Raw genomic sequence first — 8,642 nt, forward strand, 5'->3', positions numbered from 1 at the left:
CAACAAGGAAAAGCTCCAGACCTGGACATAAAAGAGGCATCAGGCAAAAGTACTTCCATTTGTTTCTTTGCAGATAACAAATGGCAGCTACCATTTCAAGTCTTTCTCTGCTGAAGACCTCTGTCTGACACCACCAGTCATTTACGATCTGCCATTAGCTATACACAGTCATATCTCTTTTCCCTCCTAGCGGCTGCCCTGGAACTTTTTGCTTAGGCTGCACATAAGTTCTTGTTGTGAAGATTTACAAGGAAAAATAAAGCCATAGAAAGATCCCATTCTGCCAGGTGCTGTCCCATGCCCCAGGTGTGGCACTCACCCTCTGCATGGCTTCACCTCTTTGGTGCGCTGCTGCCTTCCCACAGCCCCAGCGGGTTGCAGGGAAGCTGCAGCCCTTTCACCCAGGATTGTTCCTCCTGGACAGAGCACAGCCCTGTGCTGTGCTTAAAGAAACAGTGGACCCCAGGAATTCATGCTGCAGCATTGTGCTTTCTTCTGCAGTTTCTGGTCTTCCACAGCTCTTGATCTTCTTCATTGCTGAGATATTTGTGTCAGACAAGCCATGAAAATTTGGCACTGAAATGAGATTGGGCTGTGGTCGGTGTTTTCTCATTATATAGCTCTTGATCCCTCCTGTTCACAAGAAATGACACTAACCCAAAGGCTGCTAAGCCTTCCTGAAGCCAGCAGCAGCTCTGGGATGTTATCCCACCTTCCCGTTTGACATACTGTTGTTGATGCTGTAGCCATAGTGGAAGTGGTGCTGAAGGCAGCCCCCCAGGAGGAGGATGAAATCCACTACTTGAGAGCAGATGACCTGCTGTAACTTGGAGGCTTCAGTGGGAGACCTGGTTGTTGTTTTGCAAGCCACAGTTCTCCTACTCTATGCCCATTTTCCAAAAATCAAGATCTGTCTAGATGTGTTTCACCCAGAATTCCAGATTGCAGGGGGAAGGCTGAATGGATGTTGTGGGATTTACTCCTCTGCTAAAGAATCCATGAATGAAACAAAACTATTGCCACAGATCCTTACAACATTTTATTTCCTCCTGCTGGCACAGGAACTAGCTACATTGGGCAGCTTGGGACTGGTGTGGTGGGCTGGACACTGCCCACGTGCCAGAGCTAAATACGAGCGAGAAAATATTCTCCACTAATGAACCTCTCCATCAGCCTCCTTGCTGCTGTCCTCCATAATCCCATCTTACAGAGGGGAGCAGGCAAGGTGGTGCCTTTCTCAGGATAGCACCTGTCAGCCAGGGCAGAGTCCTTCTAATGTGAAGCCATTCACATTAAACCACAAATCTCTTCTAGGGGTAATGTCTGCTGTCCTCCCAAACCTACTCTCATTTTATTTTGCTGTTTTGACACCATTAGCCTTCCAAAAGTGCTAGCCCACACACAGAGATAATACTGTCAATTTTAGCAGCTTAAACTCAGCCAAATGCTTGATTTTGGCTTTCCCCTTCCGTATAATATCCTTTTGTACATAGCTCTGCATGGCAGCTCACTTATATATCAAGTTTTACCAGTTAAGGGAGAGGAGAAGAGAAGTAATCAATCTTTATCTTGACAAAGAGATGCAAAGTCAATACATTGATGTTTTCTATCAGCTGAGCATCAGCCCCTCTGGTTTTATTCCCAGTTTGTGGCAGAACCATCTGTTATCATAGAATCATAGAATGGCTTCTGTTGGAAGGTACTTCAAGAATCATCAACTTCCAACCTCCCTGCCTCAGGCACGATCACCAACCTCCAGATCTGAACTAGACCAGGCTGCCAAGGGCCCCCCCATCCAACCTGGCCTTGAATGCCTCCAGGGACAGGGCATCCACAGCCTCTCTGGCAGCCTGTTCCAGCATCTCACCACTTTCTCTGTAAAGAACTTCCTCCTGACATCCAGTGTTATCAACAAGCAAAGGTCACTTCCTCTTGTTGGCCTGGCCATGGCCTTGTGTGCCCACAGACCCCCAAAAGCAGAGCAGGAGGGTATCATGCCACAGATGCAAAAGCAGGAGCTTTCAAAAAAACACAGAATAGTATTTATTCAAGTTGTACAGCTGGATCTGGTCTTCAGGCACTTGTTGCTTGTGCAGATTTGCATGCCGACAGCAGCAGGCCCTGGGCCATTTCCCAAGATCTCGTAGGAGCAGACACAAGATATGCTCTGCAGCATCAGGAGCCCCCCAGCCCCTGGAGATCAACCCCAAAGTGAGAGGCAGAAGGAAAGAAATGAGCATTTGTCCATGATTAGGATTTTCTAAATCAGCAGATCCCTTCCATATGTGCAGTCTTCAAGTGCAGTGTAGAAAAAAATCAATTTGTTTTCCTCAGTCCAATTCCCCTCTGTCTAATAGGTCTGTTGTAAATGCCAATTTCACTGTCATTTACACTGTGCCCATTTGAGCTATTTTATCAATAGTTAAATAAGAATACTTTAAAGTAATGCAATTTTTTTATTTGAATTCCAATTTATGTTCAGATGGTTTGACACAAATCTAGTAAGGAAGGCACACTATTTTCATTGAACAAATTAAATTATATGTTATATAGCCACACAGGTAAATATGTTATGTAATTGGATAAATAAATACCTGTGATTAGATACAGTATCTCATTCTCACCTACATATAATAGCAAAGCCAGGGGAGGTGTTGTATAAATCACCACGTTTTAATAGTTAGCAATCCATGAGAATCGACCTGAAAGACAATAAGCAAAAACAAATCCAAGAGAAGGCTAAACCTCGTTATTTAAATCCAAGCTTCCTGCTTGCCTGTTTAAATTGCCATTCAAACCAGCTTGTAGTCATCTTCACGTCAGTGCATGTGGTGAGAGCTCAAAGCAGTTAGTTGTGCAAAAGATGATGGTGTGGGATGAAAGGTGGTGATGGAGACCACACAGATTAGTGGTGGGGATGGAGGTGGATGGTGGGCATGGGAGATGGGCATGGATGATGGGCAGTGGGGATAGGAAGAGAAGATGGGGATGCATGATGAACAGTGAGGATGTGCCAATCTAATGGTTGAAACTGACCACCTACAAGGAGTTTGGGAGAGCACGTCATGTTGTCTGACAAGTATTTCCTCCTGACTGTGGAAGGGAAAAATTCCATTTCTTTTGAGCTGATAAATACAACTCAACAGGGACCCAATTTGCTGTTTGGGTATCACAAGCTGAGAGAAAGATCAGAGCCCCGGCTTAAGTTAAAAGAATCATGGTCCCCTTGTGCAGCTAAATTAGCAATGGATAGCATACACTTGCAATGGAAAACTAAGGAAGTCAGCATTAAGAGTTCCTCTGCTCTTCCACCTTCTTTTTTTCCTGCTTTGTTCCAATAAGCCTACCCTCCAGATGTTTCTACCAGTATTTTCCCCCTTCTTCCCACAACTCCAACAACCCAGCTTTATATCAAATGGACATGCTGAAAACTGGAGCAGCTCAACATACACAGACATTAGCTAAAGCGAGACGATGAGATCCCGATCTTGAAACCAAACACCACACGCATGGACTCCCAGCTTCCTGCCGCCACCAAAATTATTCACCAGATGAATGTTTGCTAGGTTCTCACATGACAGAAAGACAGATAGAGAGGTGTAAGATTTATTTTTATTTTTTCAAAGTATGGAAGTAACTCTAAATAATGTTTTCTATATGATGGGAGCTGACTCCAAACCAGCAGGCTGTGCCGATAGAAATGCAGTATTTACCATCAGAGTGATTATCCCCGGCAGCCAGCCTCAGACTACAGTGCAGGCACTCTGAGCTAAAGCTGGCCAAATCTCAAAATTATTCCCTGAAAATTTCTCCCCCACCGCCCCATTTTCAGTCTGAAAGCAGTCATTGGGTTTAGTGTGTTTTTTCATTTCAACATTGACTTCCATCAGGTCTTCTACATCATTTTTTTTCTCCATGTGCCACAGATAAATTCCAATTCCCACAGGGAATGAAAAGTTCCCACCAAGAGATCTCTCCCCTGCGTTGGGCTGGCCTTTCTCACCCTGCAGTCACATCCCAGTACATGGTATCTCAGCTGCAGGCCTGTTCTCTTTGCATTTGCTGTGCCTGACTCTTTAGTAAAGCACTGCCAATATCATTAATCAGTTTTTTGTAGTTCTTAAAGCAACAGAAGGGTTTTGGGTATACCCACAAATTATGAAGTATGTGGTAAAAGAGCTGATAGACAAGAAAAATGTCCCCATGTTTTGGTACAAGGGAGGTGCTGTCAGTACAATGACACTGATAACCAAGGTGCTGTCAGGCCATTTCCCCGTAGGTCCCAAAGCAAGAAAAGCAGCACAGAGCATACCTGCACCTTCACTGCTGCACTGCTGTCAAAATCCCACCTTTGCTGCATCACTGAGTGGCACTGAGGTGAGGGCAAAGGCTGCAGCTTTGCAGAAAGAGAAGTAGCGTGTCCCCACCAAGGGACAGGGATTTCCCCTCCTGGGCTGCTGCTTTCACAGGAAAAATATGACCGATGCAGCAGCAGGATTTTGTATTTCAAACAATGGGGGTTAAGCCAAGTCACCAATTTCCTTGGGCTAATTGAGCATGCAAACTGCCTGCTTGTAAAGCCTGTATTTGGCCTGGAAGATTTATTGCTTTTAGCAATGATTAATGTCCAAGAGCAGGGAGGGCAGACCTGAGCTGCAGTTCATTAACTTTAAGTGGGATGATGTTGGAAAACCATTTCTATTTTTGGTTACTTTGTTCTAAGGTACCTGTGAATTTAGACCTACTTCTGTAATATAGTGCTCAGGGAGCCCAGTGAATCTTCTTCTCCCTGGCAGGTACTAAACCTGTAGGGTTTTCTCCTCCTCCTGATGAGTAAGCAGTTTTAGCTCGTCCTGAGAGGCTATAAAATGATTGAAGACTGCTCTGCATGGGAGTTTGTAGCTAAGCCTCCATCTATTTCAGATGCAGAGACCAAAATGGAGGACTTGCCATTGGATTTCAGAAGAGCATCTTTCATTTTTTGCCCTACCAGTCACCACTAGATCAGTCTGCTACGAACAGCAACGTCCATTACAGAGACATGGAGGTACTCCTGCCTCCCTCTGCATCTGTTTCAAAAATAGTGCAATGCAATGCTTGTTATACTGAAATGTACTGGACACTTTGCTAACCATCTAATGTAACATCTGCCTTCCTCCACATTCATTACTTGCAAACAATCTGCTTCTGTCTCTTTCTTTCCTGAGGAGAATATCCATTAGTGAATGTGGTTGTGAAGCCCTGGAGCACACCCTACCTTCTTTTCTTCCCAGCAATACTTGTGCTGTACGTTAAGTCATACACGTACAGCAAACACCCTCTCTCTGTCCCTGCACTGCCAGACCACAATGGTCTTATGGGAACTGACAGCGAGTATGTGATGTTGAAAGATGTTTTCGTTATACATCAGTCCCTGAGGTGGCTTCAGAAACTATCTTTGTGTTGCATTCTGCTCAGTGGTGTGTAGACCAGAGTGCTTAAAACGCACATTTCTCTGTGTTTCCGCAATAAATATTGCCTTGTGTGTGACCAGCATCAGCAGTTCTGACTACTCCAGATTGCCACTTGTGGTCTATGGCTCTGCCACACCTCGCAGCCAGGTGCCAACCTTTCTGGATCTCTGTGCTACTTCTTAGCCTCCACAGACCCTGGGTCTGGGGGAATCAACCTGAAAAGCCACGAACGAGGAACCACTGCCCAGGATAATCAGCCTGGCAGCTGCAGAGCTAATGAATTTGCCCCTGAGGCTTAACTGTAAGAAAAGTAATTAATCTTGCTGGGTTTCACTCATCATCAAGCAAACTTTCACTGATGAATTGAAAACTGCTGAGCTCTCCAGTTTGCTCCCCAAGTCAACCTCTCCCTTTTGGACTTTGTGGGTAATTGGTACATCATTACCATCCCATTTTATCCAAATTCCCCAAGAGACCACAGTGAAAGGAATGCAGATGCTAGTGAGGGAAGGGGTTTTTGCGGCTCAGACTCCCACTCCTGAAGAAGTTCCAGTTTTACTTAGAGTCCTGATTTTGGTCAGGATGCTGACTGAGAGGAGAAAAACAAGTACCCTGGAAGGGAAAGAAGAATGTGCAAAACAGCTGCCAGAAAGTTTCAGAGCAGCTGCACACGAGATGATCTCCCAGTCTTGCCACTGAATCAGTGTGAGTCAGGGCTGAAGCCAGCTCCAGTCCACATATGGTCTTAGCCTCAGCCATGGGCAAGAGATGAAAATACCACAGAAACAAAACATTGGCACAATCTCAAATGACTCCAGGCATGTGACCTATCCGAGGCATCTGTTTTAGTTTGAGATAAACTGCACTCTTGAGCTGTGTGCGCTAAGAGGAGCCTACGCTGGCAGGCAAAGGAGAGCCACCACTGCAAGATGCCCTTTGCAGCTGAGCTGATGGACTTTTGAGAACACTGTTGAAAGCCCCAAGTGAGTGCAGGTCTGGGGAAGGCCAGCGGGATTGCCAGAGGATTATCCAGACCTTAAATGGGCAGCAGGATCAGAGCCGTGCAAGGAGCTGCCCGCCTGTGTATATAGCTCAGGGCCCGGCTGTAACCCAGCCCTGTTAGCAGTACTGCTGCTACTCTGCCTGAGCGTGCAGCTGGGGCTACTAGTGGGAGTCGCTGTCTAAGGCCTGGTCTGTGCCTTTTGGTTGCCTTTCAAGGACTGGAATTTATTCTTAAAGGCTTACTGATCCTTCAAGGTTGCTGCCCCATGGTGAGCAAGGCAGGTCTGGGAAACCGGCATGTGTAGAGAACATCCACCATGCTGGTCACGGGGAGCAAACAAAGATGATGTAACACCAAGATCAACACAAGGAGGGAAGAGGATTGAGAAAACAGATAAAGAAATGCAGGAATCGAAAGGAGACACTCAGATCACCTAGTCTGTTCTGCTCATTGCAGGCATTTTGTCACATAGGTTCTCATAGCCTTGAATCTCCATGCCTGCAGACAGGCCAAAGGGGACAAGTACAGCACAGTGAAAAATGAGATGTGGCTGCAATTATTCTCTGCACCGCCTTTTAATTTTGGATGGATTTACCTGAGATAGTCTAAATGAAATCCATTGGGCGTCCCTGAGAAAACAAGGCTGGACAGGAGCGCAGTGTCACTGAGCGGCAGAGCTGGCGAGCACAGCACTGTGCGCTGTGGATGTACCTGACACGGAGCTTCAAATCTTAATCTGCAGTGCCATCTTGAGGTTTCGTGAGACAAAAGTGCTTTCTACGAGAGCGCGTTGGGCTTTTATCGGGCTGTAGGAGTTGGTACAGTCGGCCCTCGTCTCTACGGGACGAGGTGCGCCCTTTAACCCTGACATGACGGTCCATGAGGTGCAGGATGTGCAGGAGGTGCAGGGTGTGCAGGAGGCGCAGGGCGTGCAGGCTGTGCAGGCTATGCAGGAGGTGCACTCTGGCAGCGCACCCCGCCCCGAGGCAGCACCGGCTCCTCGAAGAGCCTCCCCTGGCAAGGCTCTGCCCGTTCAGCGCTAGAAGGAGCCCGTCCGAGCTCCGTCCCTCCCCGGGGTGCCAGAGCACGGCGCTGCCGGGTGCAAATGGCCGCGTGGCCCGGTGCCGCCGCCGGCGCTCCGGTTTCCTCCTTCCCGGCCCGGCGCCTGCTCCTCTCTGCTCCCCCCGGCCTAGCGGCGGCCGGCAGCAGAAAGCTTCGCGGGCGGATCTGCGCCGCGAGGAGGGCCGGGTCTCCGCGCCGCCGTGCCGTGCTTGTGGAGACGTTGGGTGTGGGGGTCCCCGCAGACCGACGAGGCCCCCAGGCCCCGAGATCAGCGGGTCAGCGAGGGGGGAACCCTGGGACGCGCGGCCCCGCGGGGCGGCGGCCGACGCGCGCTCGACGAACCCGGCGTCCCGATGCCCCGGGCGCGCTCTGCGGGCAGACGACGGCCCGCCCGCGGGACCCCCTCGGCTCTGGGCGATTCGGCCGTTTCCGCGAGCGCCCGGAGGTTTCCGCGCCTGCCCCGCCACCCGCCCCGCGGGCCGCCTCGGGCGGAAGCGCCGTTCGCGCCTTCCCGCGGCCGCTCGGCTCTTTCCGCCAGCCCTCCGGGGCGCTTCGTTCGTTTCCGCGGCCGCTCGGCTCTTTCCGAGGGGGCCGGCGGCGCGCTCGGCCGTTCCCGCCGCTCGCCGCGCGCTCGGCGGTTTCCGTGAGCGCTCGGCGGTTTCCGTGCGGGCCGCGGCGCGCTCGGCGCTTGCTCCCTGGCTGGCGCTCCTCAGTCGGCCGCTGCCTGCCTGTCGCCGGGCTGGGAGCGCCTGTGTGTGTGTGAGTGACGCGGCGGAGGTGTAGTTTGACGCGGTGTGTTACGTGGGGGAGAGAATAAAACTGCGGCGAGATCCCAGGCGCGAACGAAAGCAGTGACGGAGCAGCCCGCAACCGGTAAGAGGAGGACGGCGCCCAGCGAACAGGGGCGGGGGGGAGGGAAGGAAATGGAGCCCGGCGGGGACCGGGGCGGCCGGCGGGCGGCGGGACGCGGGGGCCCGGCCTCGCACCGCCCGCGGGAGGGGCGCCCGCCTCAAAGATGGAGCCGAGCCCCGCACCGTCCCCGCCGCCGCCGCGCCGCGAACAAAGGATAATGGCGGATGGGAGCCGGCCCGGCGGCGGCCGCTCGGCCGGGCCGCTCCGGCGGC

The 8,642-nt window shown here is 50.5% G+C and overlaps 1 protein-coding gene across 2 annotated transcripts in view; it reads left to right on the forward strand.

Annotated features, from left to right (window-relative positions):
• The first annotated feature begins 8,197 nt into the window (after window positions 1-8,197).
• Window positions 8,198-8,642, forward strand: part of CREB1 (cAMP responsive element binding protein 1) — a 39,501-nt gene continuing 39,056 nt past the window's right edge. For both annotated transcript variants that reach the window (XM_042874981.1, XM_042874982.1), the window contains exon 1: window positions 8,198-8,391. The gene's annotated coding sequence lies outside the window, so the exon portion shown is untranslated. The remainder of the gene's footprint in view (window positions 8,392-8,642) is intronic.

This window comes from Lagopus leucura, unplaced genomic scaffold (assembly GCF_019238085.1).
Source record: "Lagopus leucura isolate 7727_CA_CO unplaced genomic scaffold, USGS_WTPT01 Super-Scaffold_100012, whole genome shotgun sequence".
Lineage (NCBI taxonomy): Eukaryota > Metazoa > Chordata > Aves > Galliformes > Phasianidae > Lagopus > Lagopus leucura.